The sequence below is a fragment of the Eumetopias jubatus genome, unplaced genomic scaffold, assembly GCF_037043125.1.
Source record: "Eumetopias jubatus isolate StellerSeaLion01/CBP00866 unplaced genomic scaffold, mEumJub1_p1.0 scaffold_10, whole genome shotgun sequence".
Taxonomy (NCBI): Eukaryota; Metazoa; Chordata; class Mammalia; order Carnivora; family Otariidae; genus Eumetopias; species Eumetopias jubatus.
The window spans coordinates 87,488,176-87,503,806 of record NW_028274816.1 but is presented as its reverse complement, the minus strand read 5'-3'; positions in this window follow the sequence as shown (position 1 = coordinate 87,503,806).

Sequence of the window (15,631 nt, the reverse complement as noted above, 5' to 3'; positions counted from 1 at the left end):
CCGATGCGGGGCTCGATCCCAGGACCCTGGGATCATGACCTGAGCCGAAGGCAAATGCTCAATGGACTGAGCCACCCAGGCACCCCTGATGCACAAAACTTTAATTTTCTTGATGTCCTATTTGTCTATTTTTTCTTTTGTTGCTTTTGCCTTTTGGGTCAGATCCAAAAAATCGTTGCTGAAGTCAATGTTGTGAAGCTTTTGCCCTATGTTTCCTTCTATGAGTTTTATAGACTTATGTCCTATATTTAGGTCTTTGATCCATTTTCAGTTTGTTTTTGTATATGCTGTTAGGTAAGGGACCAACTTAATTCTTTTGCATGTAGACATCCAGTTTTCCCAACACTGTTTATTGAAAAGACTGTCCTTCCCCATTGAATGGCCTTGGCCCCTTTGTTGAAAATCATTTGGCAACACTTAGGAGGGTTTATTTCCAGACTCTATTTTACTCCATTGGTCTCTATGACTGACTTCATATCAGCATCACTGTGTTTCAGGTGTTTTTTATTTTTTAAGATTTATTTATTTATTTTAGAGAGAGTGTGTGTGCATGTGTAGGGCAGAGGGAGGGAGGGAGAGAGAGCGAGAGAGAGGGAGAATTTCAAGCAGACTCCTTGCTGAGTATGGAGCCCAACACAGGGCTCAATCCTAGGACCCTGAGATCATGACCTGAGTGGAACCAAGAGTCCAGTGCTTAACCACTTGAGCCACCCATGTGCCCCAGCATCAGTCTTTTAATTACTGTGGCTTTGTAGTAAGTTTTGGAACCAGAAATGTGGGTCCTCCAGTTCTTTTTTAAGATTATTTTTCCTAGTCTCATGAGATTTCACAAGATTCTGTACAAATTTTAGGATGGGTTTTTCTATTTCTGCAAAAAATGTCATTGGGATTTTGATAGGGATTGTATTGAATCTGTAGATCACTTTGTGTAGTATTGACATCTTAACGATATTAAGCCTTCCAATCCATGAACATGAGATGTCTTTTCATTTATTTGTGTCTTTAATTTCTTTCAGCAATGTTTTGTAGTTTTCATGGTACAAGTCTTATACCTCCTTGGTTAAATTAATTCCTAAGTATTTTACTCTTTTTGATTTTATTGTCAATGGAATTGTTTTCATAATTTCCTTTCCAGATTGTTCATTGTTAATGTCTGGAAATGCAACTGATTCTTGTGTGTTGGCTTTGTATCTTGCTACTCACTGAATTCATTTATTTGTTCTAACTTTTTTTTGTTGTTGAATCTTTAGGGTTTTCTACATGTAAGACCATATCATCTTCAAACAGAGTTAATTTTATTTCTTCCTTTACAATCCGGATGCCTTTTATTTATTTTTCTTGCCTAATTGCTCTGCCAGATCTTCCAATGCTATGTTGAATAGAAAAGGCACAAGGGGGTATCCTTGCCTTGTTTCTGACCTTAGAGGAAAAGCCTTTGGTCTTTCACAGTTGAGCGTGATGTGGATTTTTCATGCATGGCTTTTACTATGTTGAGGTAGTTTGCTTCTATTCCTAGTTTGTTGAGTGTTTTTGACCATGAAAGAGTGTTGGATTTCGCCAAATGCTTTTCCTGCATCAACTGAAATGATTTTTTTTCTTCTTTATTCTGTTAATGGAGTGTGTTCCATTGATCAGTTTTTTCCATTGAAACATCTTTGCATCCCAGGAATAAATCCCCCTTGGCCATGGTGTGTAATCCTTTTGCTGTTTTGCTGAATTCAGTTTATTAGTATTTTGTTGAGGATTTTTTTGCATCAATGTTCATAAGGGATAGTAGACTGTAGTTTTCTTTTCTTGCAGTGTTTTGTTTGGCTTTGGTATCAGGATGATACTGGCCTCATACAAGGAGTCTGGAAATGTTGCTTCTTTCTCTGGTTTTTGGAAGAATATAGGAAAGATTGGTATTCATTTTTCTTTAAATGTTTGCTAGAATTAATCTGGGAAGCGATCTGTTCAGACTTTCTCCTCCTCCTCCTCCTCCTCCTCCTCCTCCTCCTCCTCTTCTTCTTCTTCAGAGAGAGAAAGAGCATGTAAGTGGGGGGAGGGACAGAGGGAGAGGCAGAGAGAGAATCTCAAGCAGACTTTATGCTGAATGCAGAGCCCAACGTGGGGCTCAATCTCACAGCCCTGAGATCATGACCTGAGCCAAAATCAAGAGTCGATAACCAACTGAGGCACCCAGTGACCCCAAGACTTTCTTTTTCTTGATTCAGTCTTGCTAGGGTCTAGGAATTTGCCCATTTCATCTACATTACCCAGTTTGTTGGTCTACAGCTGTTCACAGCAGTGTCTTGTAAATCTTTCTGATCTTATGGAGTCTGTAGTAATGCTCCCAATTTCATTTCCAATTTTGGTAATTTCATTATCTTTCTGTTTTTGTTTTGTTTTGTTTTGTTTTTTAGTCCATCTAAGTCAAATTTTGTCAATTTTGTTGATCTTTTGAAGAAACAAGTTTTGGTCTCACTGATTATCTCTATTTTTTCCCCCTATTCTCTAATCTGTGCTCTAATCTTCACTATTCCCTTCCTCCTGGTAGCTTTTGGTTTATTTTGTTCTTTTTTTTAATTCCCTAAATTGTGAGGTTAAGCTTTTTATTTGAGATCTTTCTCATTTTTTAACGTGAGCCTTTACAGCTATAAATCTCTCCCTTAGCACTGCTTTTGTGCATCCCATGTTTAGTATGTTGCACTTTTGTTGTCATTCATCTTTGAGTATTTTCTTTTTTTCTTTTTTTTTTAAGATTTTATTTATTTAATTGACAGAGAGAGACAGAGAGACAGAGAGAGAGGGAACACAAGCAGGGGGAGTGGGAGAGGGAGAAGCAGGCTTCCCACTGAGCAGGGAGCCTGATGTGGGGCTCGATCCCAGGACCCTGGGATCATGACTGGAGCCGAAGGCAGTTGCTTAACCAACTGAGCCACCCAGGTGCCCCCATCTTTGAGTATTTTCTAATTCCTTCTTTGATCCACTGGTTGTATAAGAGTGTGTTGTTTAGTTTCCACAAATTTGTGAATTTTCTGGTTTTACCTCTGTGACTGATTTCTAACTTCATCCTGTAATGGGCGGAGAAAATTCTTTGTATGATATCTATTTTTAAAAATCTACTGAGATGTAGTTTATGGCCTCACATATGGTTGATCCTAGAAAATGTCCCATGTGTACTGGAGAATGTGAGTGCTGTTGTTGGGTAGGGTGTTCTGTGTATGTCTGTTAGACCTCGTTGATTTACTGTGTTGTTCAAGTCTTCTCATTTATCTCCTGTCTGGTTGTTCTATCCATTATTGAGAGTGGGCCATTGACGTCTTCAACTATTATCATAGAATCTATTTCTCTCTTCAGTTCTGTCAGTTTTTGCTTCATATATTTTAATGGTCTGTTGTTAGGTGCATAAAGATGTATGATTGTTAAATCTTCTTGCTGTCACTACCTATCCGACTTTATGCTGTATGAGAAATAAACCTGAACATGGTTTAAAACAGAAGGACATGGTAGAAGATAGGATCTAAGACCTAAGGGATTATTTGAAGGACTGTTTCTCTCTCTCTTTTTTTTAAAGATTTTATTTATTTATTTGAGAGAGAGAGAGAGAGAAACAGTATGAGAGGGGAGAAGGTCAGAGGGAGAAGCAGGCTCCCCGCTGAGCCGGGAGCCTGATGTGGGACTCGATCCCAGGACTCCGGGATCATGACCTGAGCTGAAGGCAGTCACTTAACCAACTGGAGCCACCCAGGCGTCTGGACTGTTTCTCTTTAAATGCAGTGGATTTTAAATCTTTATTTAGTCTGAATTTCCACCAATTAGGAAAAAAATCCTCTGTAAAATGCAAAGTTCTAGAGTATAAGCAAGTGTAATTGATGCTAGCTGCTATAACAACCACAACCATGCCAACAAAACTGGTTGGAGTGGCAGTGGGGAATAGATCAAGAGGGTATTTCTATCATAGCCACACACTGTCCCCACCCTCCTGCCCCATGAATCTCTAAGGTGGGGGAGGAATTTCCCAGTGTAGACTGCCTGTCATGGTGGCTACCCCTTGGGAGTCCTTAAAATCACTTCCCCACAGTGGGTCTCAGTTAGGACCATTCCAATTCTCCAGAGGTCTAACAGCACAAGGGAGTGTGCTGGCTCTCCATCTTTTCCCCCCAGAAGCCTTGTTGCTTTAATCTACACGAATTTGTCCAGCTCCCATTCAGGAAACTGTGCATACCAAAGGACTTTGGGAAAGGCAATCTCTGTCAAGTCAGATTTCTTTCTTTTTTTAAAAAAAGATTTTTATTTATTTACTTGAGAGAGAGAGAATGAGAAAGAGAGAGTAGAAGAAGGGAGAGGGTCAGAGGGAGAAGCAGACTCCCTGCTGAGCAGGGAGCCCGATGCAGGACTTGATCCTGGGACTCCAGGATCATGACCTGAGCCGAAGGCAGTTGCTTAACCAACGGAGCCACAGGTGCCCCTCAAATCAGATTTCTTAAAAGCTCTTTTATATAGCCTTCTCCCAGAGCCCCTGGTGGATGTGCATCTTATAATCACATCATGAAGAGCAGCAACCTGGTGACTCTTCCCTGAACAAAGATTCGTTCTGGGGCTATTTGTCAGGAAATGTCACAACCAACATTTTATTTGATTTCATATTTTTAATTTTATTTATTAGAATTAGGCAATGTATTACATGACTCAGAACTCAAAATTTAAAGGAGAATGGGGGGGCAGAGCAAGATGGCAGAGGAGATAGGAGACCTGGATTTCCTCTGGTCTCAGGAATTCAGCTGAATAGGGATCAAACCATTCTGAACACCTATGAACTCAACAGGAGATCAAAGATAAGAAGAGTAACAACACTCTGAACAGAAAAGCGACCACTTTCTGGAAGGTAGGACGTGCGGAGAAGTGAATCCAAGGCGATATTCGGGAGCATAGACGGTGGGGGAGGGGGCCTCCGTCGGCCGCTTCTGGCAAGTGCTAGAGCCGCGGAGCACAAAATCAGAACTTTAGAAGTTGGCTCCGCTGAGGGATGTCGCTCCAGTGGCTAAGCGGGGGGTGGAACCCTCGCAGGACAGTGTGGTCTCAGGACCCTCGGGGTCACAGAAAGACCGGGGGTGCCTGAGTGCGGCAGAGCTCCCAGGGATCAGAGCGGGGAAGCCAACTGCAGAGACGGAGCCGAGGAGCAGGCTCTCAGCTCGGGGTTGCCGTAAACTGTGATCTGCGGCCCAGTAGGGCTACTGCTCCTCCAGCAGGGACACAACAAGCGGCAGAGCGGAGGAGACTCCCCTTCCTCCCCTGGGAGGAGTGGCGTGGGAGCGCACCGCAGGGATCTGCTGGGTTTGGAGACTCCACACGGGGTCGGGTGCCAGAGATAGAAACGCTTGGTCACAGGCCGGGTGAGCACGGAGTGCGGCCGGAGACCGGGGAGACGGGAGTGACTGCTTTTCTCTGGGGGCGCACTGAGGAGCGGGGCCCCGAGTTCTCAGCTCCTCCGGGCGGAGATTGGGAGGCCACCATTTTCACCCTGGTCCTCCAAAGCTGTACCAGAGCTTGCAGGGAACAAAAGCTCCTGAGAGCAAACCCGAGCAGATTGCTTAGCCCGGACTCACAAGGGCGGGGCAATTCCGCCTCCGGCAAAGACGTTTGGGAACCACGGCAACAGGCCCCTCCCCCAGAAGATCAGCACGAACAGCCAGTAAGCCAAGACCAAGTTTACCGATCAAGGAGAACGGGAGAACTTCAGCGCTAGGGGAATACTGCACATAGAATTCAGGGCTTTTTTACCATAATTCATTAGTTTTGCAAAGTTAATTTTTTAACTGTTTTTTTTTGAATTTTTCTTTTTCCCTTTTTCAAACAACATCTTATCAATCCCTTTTTAAAAAAAACATTTTTTATTTTTCATTTTTAGAGTCAAATTTTTATCCCTTCATACTAGTTACCCTTATTTTTGGCATATATATATAAGTTGTTCTCTCTTTAAATTTTTGAGATACAATTTCTTCTAACAGATCAAAATATACCCTAAATCACTAGTGTATGGCTTTGTTCTAGTCTCCTGCCTGATCACATTCTCTCCCTTTTTTTCTCTTTTTTCTTTTTTTTAAATCTTCTGCTTTCTTTTTAAAAACAACTTATCAATTCCTTTTATAAAATCTTTTATAATTTTCATCTTTACAGTCATCTGCCATCCCTTCATTGTATCAACCCTTATTTTGTACATATATAAGTCTTTCTTCCTTTAAAATTTTAGCAGGCACTTTCTTCTAACAGACCAAAATATGCCCAAAAGCTAGTGTGTGGCACTGATCTATGCACTAGCCTGATCATATTTGATCATATTCTGTTTTTTGTTTTGTTTTGTTCTGTTTCTGTTTGTTTTTATCTTTTTCTTTTTCCCTTTTTTTTTCTTCTCTTCTTTCTTTCCCTTTCTTGTCCCCTGGTTTCAGCTCTTTTCTGATTTGTATAGAGTATATTTGCTGGAGACGTTGTTAACCTGTTAGCATTCTGTTCTCTCATTCATCTGTTCTCCTCTGGACAAAATGACAAGATGAAAAAAATCACCTCAGCAAAAAGAACAAGAGGTAGTACCATCTGCCAGGGACCTACTCAATACTGACATTAGTATGATGTCGGACCTAGAGTTCAGAATCATGACTCTAAAGATACCAGCTGGGCTTGAAAAAAGCGTGGAAGTTATTAGAGAAACCCTTTCTGGAGAAATAAAAGAACTAAAATCTAACCAAGTCGAAATCAAAAAGGCTATTGATGAGGTGCAATAAAAAATGGGGGCACTAACTGCTAGGATAAATGAGGCAGAAGAGAGAATCAGCGATATAGAAGACCAAATGATGGAAAATAAAGAGGCTGAGAAAAAGAGAGAGAAACAACTACAGGATCACGAGGGCAGAATTCGAGAGAGAAGTGATACAATAAGACGAAACAACATTAGAATAATTGGCATCCCAGAAGAAGAAGAAAGAGAGAGAGGGGCAGAAGGTATATTGGAGCAAATAATAGCAGAGAACTTCCCTAACGTGGGGAAGGAACCAGGCATCAAAATCCAGGAGGCACAGAGAACCCCTCTCAAAATCAATAAAAATAGGTCAACACCCCAACATCTAATAGTAAAACTTACGAGTCTCAGAGACAAAGAGAAAATCCTGAAAGTGGCTCAGGAGAAGAGATATGTAACCTACAATGGTAGAAACATTAGATTGGCAACAGACCTATCCACAGAGACCTGGCAGGCCAGAAAGGACTGGCATGATATCTTCAGAGCACTAAATGAGAAAAATATGCAGTCAAGAATACTATATCCAGCTAGGCTATCATTGAAAATAGAAGGAGAGATAAAAAGCTTCCAGGACAAACAAAAACTAAAGGAATTTGCAAACACAAAACCAGCCCTACAAGAAATATTGAAAGAGGTCCTCTAAGCAAAAAGAGAGCCTAAAAGCAGCATAGATCAGAAAGGAACACAGACAATATACAGTAACAGTCACCTTACAGGCAATACAATGGCACTAAATTCATACCTTTCAATAGTTACCCTGAATGTAAATGGGCTCAATGCCCCAATCAAAAGACACAGGCTATCAGATTGGATTAAAAAACAAGACCCATCCATATGCTGTCTGCAAGAGACTCATTTTAGACCCAAAGACACACCCGCACTGAAAGTGAGGGGGTGGAAAACCATTTACCATGCTAATGGACACCAAAAGAAAGCTGGGGTGGCAATCCTAGCCAGACTGTTTTAAACTAGATTTTAAAACAAAGACTGTAATAAGAGATGAAGGACACTATATCCTACTTAAAGTGTCTATCCAACAAGAAGATCTAACAATTGTAAATATCTATGCACCTAACCTGGGAGCAGCCAATTATATAAGGCAATTAATAACAAAAGCAAAGAAACACATTGACAACAATACGATAATAGTGGGGGACTTTAACACCCCCCTAACTGAAATGGACAGATCATCTAAGCAAAAGATCAACAAGGAAATAAAGACTTTAAATGAAACACTGGACCAATGGACTTCACAGACATATTCAGAACATTCCATCCCAAAGCAACGGAATACACATTCTTCTCTAGTGCCCATGGAACATTCTCCAGAATTGATCATATCTTAGGTCACAAATCAGGTCTCAACCGGTACCAAAAGATTGGGATCATTCCCTGCATATTTTCAGACCACAGTGCTTTGAAACTAGAACTCAATCACAAGAGGAGAGTCAGAAAGAACTCAAATACATGGAGGCTAAAGAGCATCCTACTAAAGAATGAATGGGTCAACCAGGAAATTAAAGAAGAATTAAAAAAATTCATGGAAACCAATGGAAATGAAAACACAACTGTTCAAAATCTTTGGGATACAGCAAAGGCAGTCCTGAGAGGAAAGTATATAGCAATACAAGTCTTTCTCAAGAAACAAGAAAGGTCTCAAATACACAACCTAACCCTACACCTAAAGGAGCTGGAGAAAGAACAGCAAAGAAAGCCTAAACCCAGGAGGAGAAGAGGAATAATCAAGATCAGAGCAGAAATCAATGAACTAGAAACCAAAAGAACAGTAGAACAGATCAACGAAACTAGGAGCTGGTTCTTTGAAAGAATTAACAAGATTGATAAACCCCTGGCCAGACTTATCAAAAAGAAAAGAGAAATGACCCAAATCAACAAAATGAAAGAGGAGAGATCACAACCAACACCAAAGAAATACAAACAATTCTAAGAACATATTATGAGCAACTCTATGCCAGCAAAATAGATAACCTGGAAGAAATGGGTGCATTCCTAGAGATGTATCAACTACCAAAACTGAACCAGGAAGAAATAGAAAACCTGAACAGACCTATAACCACTAAGGAAATTGAAGCAGTCATCAAAAATCTCCCAACAAACAAAAGCCCAGGGCCAGTTGGCTTCCCAGGGGAATTCTATCAGACATTTCAAGAAGAATTCATATCTATTCTCCTGAAACTGTTCCAAAAAATAGAAATGGAAGGAAAACTTCCAAACTCATTTTATGAGGCCAGCATTACCTTGATCCCAAAACCAGACAAAGACCCCATCAAAAAGGAGAATTACAGACCAATATCCTTGATGAACATGGATGCAAAAATTCTCACCAAAATACTAGCCAATAGGATCCAACAGTACATTAAAAGGATTATTCACCTCGACCAAGTGGGATTTATCCCTGGGCTGCAAGGCTGGTTCAACATCCGCAAATCAATCAACGTGATACAATACATTAACAAAAGAAAGAACAATTATCATGTGATCCTCTCAATAGATGCAGAAAAAGCATTTGACAAAGTACAGCATCCTTTCTTGATCAGAACTTTTCAGAGTAGAGGGATAGAGGGTTCATACCTCAATATCATAAAAGCCATCTATGAAAAACATACAGCGAATATCATTCTCAATGGGGAAAAGCTGAGAGCTTTTCCCCTAAGGTCAGGAACGCGGCAGGGATGTCCACTTTCACCACGGCTCTTCAACAGAGTATTAGAAGTCCTAGCCACAGCAATCAGACAACAAAAAGAAATCAAAGGCATCCAAATTGGCCAAGAGGAAGTCAAACTCTCACTCTTTGCAGATGATATGATACTGCATGTGGAAAACCCAAAAGCCTCCACCCCAAAACTGCTAGAACTCATACAGGAATTCAGTCAAGTAGCAGGATATAAAATCAATGCACAGAAATCAGTGGCATTCCTATACACCAACAACAAGACAGAAGACAGAGAAATCAAGGAGTCGATCCCATTTACAATTGCACCCAAAACCATAAGATATCTATGAATAAATTTAACCAAAGAGGCAAAGGATCTGTGCTCAGAAAACTACAAAATACTTAGGAAAGAAATTGAAGAAGACACAAAGAAATGGAAAAACGTTCCATGCTCATGGATTGGAAGAACAAACATTGTGAAGACGTCAGTGCTACCTAGAGCAATCTACACGTTCAATGCAATCCCCATCAAAATACCATCCACCTTTTTCAAAGAAATGGAACAAATAATCCTAAAATGTGTATGGAACCAGAAGAGACCCCGAATAGCCAGGGGAATCTTGGAAAAGAAAAGCAAAGCTGGCGGCATCACAATTCTGGACTTCCAGCTCTCTTACAAAGCTGTCATCATCAAGACAGTACGGTACTGGCACAAAAACAGACACATCGATCAATGGAACAGAATCGAGAGCCAGAAATGGACCCTCAACTCTGCGGTCAACTCATCTTCGACAAAGCAGGAAAGAATGTCCAATGGCAAAAAGACAGTCTCTTCAACAAATGGTGTTGGGAAAATTGGACAGCCACATGTGAAGAAGGAAACTGGACCATTTCCTTAGGCCACACACAAAAGTAGACTCCAAATGGTTGAAAGACCTAAACGTGAGAGAGGAGTCCATCAAAATCCTAAAGGAGAACACAGGCAGCAACCTCTTTGGCCTCAGCCACAGCAACCTCTTCCTAGAAACATCGCCAAAGGCAAGGGAAGCCAGGGCAAAAATGAACGATTGGGATTTCATCAAGATCAAAAGCTTCTGCACAGCCAAAGAAACAGTCCACAAAACCAAAAGACAACCGACAGAATGGGAGAAAATATTTGCAAATGACATATCAGATAAAGGGCTAGTATCCAAAATCTATAAAGAACTTATCAAACTCAACACCCAAAGAACAAATAATCCAATCAAGAAATGGGCAGAAGACATGAACAGACATTTTTCCAAAGAAGACATCCAAATGGCCAACAGGCACATGAAAAAGTGCTCAACATCGCTCGGCATCAGGGAAATCCAAATCAAAACCTCCATGAGATACCACCTCACACCCGTCAGAATGGCTAAAATTAACAAGTCAGGAAACGACAGATGTTGGCACAGATGCGGAGAAAGGGGAACCCTCCTACACTGTTGGTGGGAATGCAAGCTGGCGCAACCCCTCTGGAAAACAGTATGGAGGTTCCTCAAACAGTTGAAAATAGAGCTACCATACGATCCAGCAATTGCACTACTGGGTATTTACCCCAAAGATACAAATGTAGGGATCCGAAGGGGTACATGCACCCCCATGTTTAGAGCAACAATGTCCACAATAGCCAAACTGTGGAAAGAGCCAAGATGTCCATCGAGAGATGAATGGATAAAGAAGAAGCGGTATATATACACAATGGAATATTATGCAGCCATCAAAAGGAATGAGATCTTGCCATTTGTAACGACGTGGATGGAATTGGAGGGTGTTATGCTGAGTGAAATAAGTCAATCAGAGTAAGACATGTATCATAGGACCTCACTGATAGGAGGTATTCTTAATCTCAGGAAACAAACTGAGGGTTGCTGGAGTGGTGGAGGGTGGGAGGGATTGGGTGGCTGGGTGATAGACATTGGGGAGGGTATGTGCTATGGTGAGCACTGAGAATTGTACAAGACTGTTGAATCACGGATCTGTACATCTGAAACAAATAATGCAATATATGTTAAGAAAAAAAAAGAAGAAGAAGATAGCAGGAGGGGAAGAATGAAGGGGAGTAAGTCGGAGGGGGAGACAAACCATTAGAGACGATGGACTCTGAGAAACAAACTGAGGGTTCTAGAGAGGAGGGGGGGTGGGGGGATGGGTTAGCCTGGTGATGGGTATTAAAGAGGGCACGTTCTGCGTGGAGCACTGGGTGTTATGCACAAACAATGAATCATGGAACACTACATCAAAAACTAATGATGTAATGTATGGTGATTAACGTAACAATAAAAAATTATTAAAAAAATAAAGGAGAATGGACAGTGAAAATCAGTGTCTTGAATATTCCTATCTCCAGTCATCCAGAGATAATGTTATTATTTCTTATGTTTCTTCCCTGGGCTATTTAATAATACTGTACATGTATACAGCATATATCTGTATTCTATGCACCTTCCTATATATAGCTATCATCTACTTATCAATCATACATATGAATATATGATACACATATACATACACATATATACATATGAGGTCTCTCTATCTATCTATATCCCTGACCTTCAGTTTTCTCGTTTGTAAATGAGGAAATAACCGTATAATTCTCCATATGTTTGTGGTGAGGATACAATGATATAGCAGGGTGTTGGCTTAGATCACATAATGCAGTAATAATATAGGCAGCTGATATAAAATACTGCCCCTGCCCACTTAGAGTCTACAGTCTGCCCCCTGTTGGCCTTCACTCCCCAGTACTCTGAGTCGAACCGTCATGCCCCACACTGACCTCTGCTAATCCTTCTTATGCTCAACCAAGTGATGCTGAAGATGTTGAAAGGTCAGAGGCTTAACCTGAAAAGAGGAATCCTTGAACTCAGAACTGTTGCTTCCTGCGGGCAAGAAGGGGTTGGGGCGAAATCTTTCTTTTACTAGGGAGATGTCCACTGCACTTTCTTCCCCCCACAACACACACACACACACGCACACGTGCACACGTGCAAAAAACAGAATTAAAGAAAACATACTCTGTGGAGGGAACATAGTTGGAAATGGTACCCAGTGCATTTCTGTTGTTCTTGGTTGTTCTTCTAATCCATTCATTCCACTAGGCCTATTGCTTTCATTGCCTCAGGATGGCACGGCATAGCAGGAAAGCAGAGGACAAAGGCTGCTTGCCTTTGTCGTTCCAAAACCTTCAAGGCTTCGCTGGAAGAAGAAGAAATGTGCCCAGACCAGAGATTTTGAGTGAACAGTTAGGAGCAAGAGAAAGCTTTCGAGCCTCAGACCAGGCAAGGGTGGCCTGGATCGGGAAGGGGGAGAAGGGGGATGGTGGCCAGGTGTGCGGCTGGGCCCTGACTCGGAGTTGCCCAGAGAACCCACACAAAGACCTGCACTGTGCAACTCCAGGCAGCCACTGGCCACAGGTGGGTCCTAGCTCGTGAAATGTGCTAGTCTCAGGTGAGGTGGGCTGTGTGTCTAAGACTTACTACAAATAAGAGAAAGTAAAATCTCTCACTGATAAAATTTAACACAATGATTACATGTTAAAATGGTTATACTTTGGATATATTGGGGTAAATAAAATATATTACTAAGATCAGTTTCTTTTTCTTTCTGGGAATGGGTGAGCTGAAGTTTATTCATGCAGTGGAAACTTTATATTAGTGGAAACAGATGGCTTTCTTTATTTTATTTTATTTTATTTATTTATTTATGTATGTATGTATGTATGTATGTATGTATGTATTTATTTAAATATTTTATTTATTTATTTGACAGAGAGAGAGAGAGAGAGCACAAGCAGGGGAAGTGGCAGGCAGAGGGAGAAGCAGGCTTCCTGCTGAGCAGGGAGTCCAATGTGGGGCTTGATCCCAGGACCCTGGGATCATGACCTGAACTGAAGGCAGTCGCTTAACTGACTGAGCCACCCAGGCGCCCCGGCTTCCTTTATTTTACAGAAGAAGAACCACTGGCCAGAGAGGTTACCTGAAATGACAAATACCAAGAAGAGGGGTAATAGAAAGTCTGATTCTTGCATCCAGGACTCCTGGATCTTAGTGTTTTAAAAATCTTTATTTTGAAACAATTTCAAACTTACAGAAAAAATATGAAAACAATACCAAAAAGTCCTATATATCCTTTACTTAAATTCACTTACTTTTTAAAAAAGATTTTATTTACTTACTTGAGAGAGGGAGAGGAAGAGGGAGAGAGCACAAGTGGGGGAACAGCAGAGGGAGAAGGAGAGACGAGCTCCCCGCTGAGGAGGGAGCCCAATGCAGGGTTCCAACCCAGGACCTTGAGAGCCTGACCTGAGCCGAAGGCAGGTGCTTAATTGACTGAGCCACCGAAGAGCCCCCCCACTTTTAAAGATTTTATTTCAGATTCACCTATTTTTAAAATCATTTTGCCACATTTGTTTTCTTAATCTGTATACACACATTTTTATATGTTTATCTGTATAAATATAATTTTTTCCAGAACCTTCTGTGAGTCAGTTACTTACGTGACTTTCATTGGAGTAAGCCTGGGACACCCAGGTGCTGTCCTGCTGTGTGTCCCGTGGTGTCAGATGGCGTCCTCCCGCAGTTTTACCTTGCTTTGTTTTGTAGTTCAGATTCTCCTTCACAGAATGCCAACATGATATATATTTGCAGGATTAAAAAATGTTAGGTTAAGCATCTGTAGTATATTCATAGCTGCCCCAAGGAGGTGGAAGGTATTTCTAAATTAGCCTGAGTCCTTTTGAAAGATGACCCAGGGCTTCTTATCAGGGTTTAGAAAATGATTTCAAGACCATGTTGGTTTGTTTTTAAACCTTACAGCCCAGCAAGTCTGCTCTTTGGGTAAATCCCTTGATGTGGCTCAGCCTTGGAGCGAGACAGAGGGATTGGACCACCGTGTGTCTCCACCCTGTGGCCACATCTGGAATCGGACATCTTGGATTCCAAGCCCCATCATGTATTTGCTCTGGCTGGCAGGCCAGTGCAGAAGGAATTCCGTACTTTCCAGGTCAATGCAGCTGAGAAGGGAAAGGGCCTGACATAGGGAAGGGAGAGGAAGACTCCTGCTTGGTTTGGCAGTTCCCCTACCCAGCCACCCCTTGGGTGTCGTGCTGAAAACTCCATTCCTCCCCAACCTTGAGTTCCCTTATTTTGCACCCAGTTACCGCTTCCCAGGTCCTGGGTTTTCCGCACTGACTTCAGCATGTCAGAGGGAAGGCCAGTCACCCCACCTGTAGTTGGTATGTCGCATCTGGCGTCAGACAGAACAGGCATTAAATCTCACATCTGCTCTTACCAGCTCCAGCGGCTGGGGCTGGCATTCAAGGCTCATCCATAACCAAGGAGGGCCTAGTGCCCCTCCAGTGCTTTTCTCCCTCACCAGGCTCAGAAGCAAGCTCTTTACAAAGGCTCTCGCCACTCTCCCACCCCCCATCCTCCATACTGTTTTGTTGTCTCTGAGGCTCTTTCCAGATACCCTTGATCTGGATTCTCACTGCTCAGAGTTCTTCGATTTTTTACTGACTAATCCCCAGCAACTTTGAACTGGACCCTTTGGACTCCACTTTGCCTCCCATGCAAATCTGGGCCACCTGGTGCAAGTGAACCCACAATACATCCTAACACCCAAGCCAAGGGCAGATCGTGGGCTCCGTGTGTCCGGGAAGGAAAGTGGAAATGGGAATGGCAGTGTCTACTTTCAGGATTGCTGAGACAGTCCTCTGGTGCGCTGAGTAGAGGTCTTGAACCAAAACCTGTTCTCTAGATGTATGAGTTCCTCCCTTCCTCCCTTCCTTTCTCTTTATAATAATTGTTAAGCAAGGCTGTAAGACTCTGTGACCTTTGTTTTAATTAATTATAAGATGGAGTGTAACTAGTCCCTCTCTACCAGTAGAACCCAGTAGGCACATTGGTTGAATGCAGACTGATGGGGTGACTGGGTCAGCCTCAGCTGCCTTATGCAAGCTGCAACAGCCAGGGTTTCATAATAACATATTAGAACAAATCATGGGGTGGGGGCGGTGCCTGGGTGGCTCAGTCAGTTGAACATCCAACCCTTGGTCTCGGCTCAGTCATGATCTCAGGGCTGTGAGATCAAGCCCCATGTCAGACTCCATGCTCAGGGGAGGGAAGAAGACTCCACAGAGTCTGCCTGGGATTCTC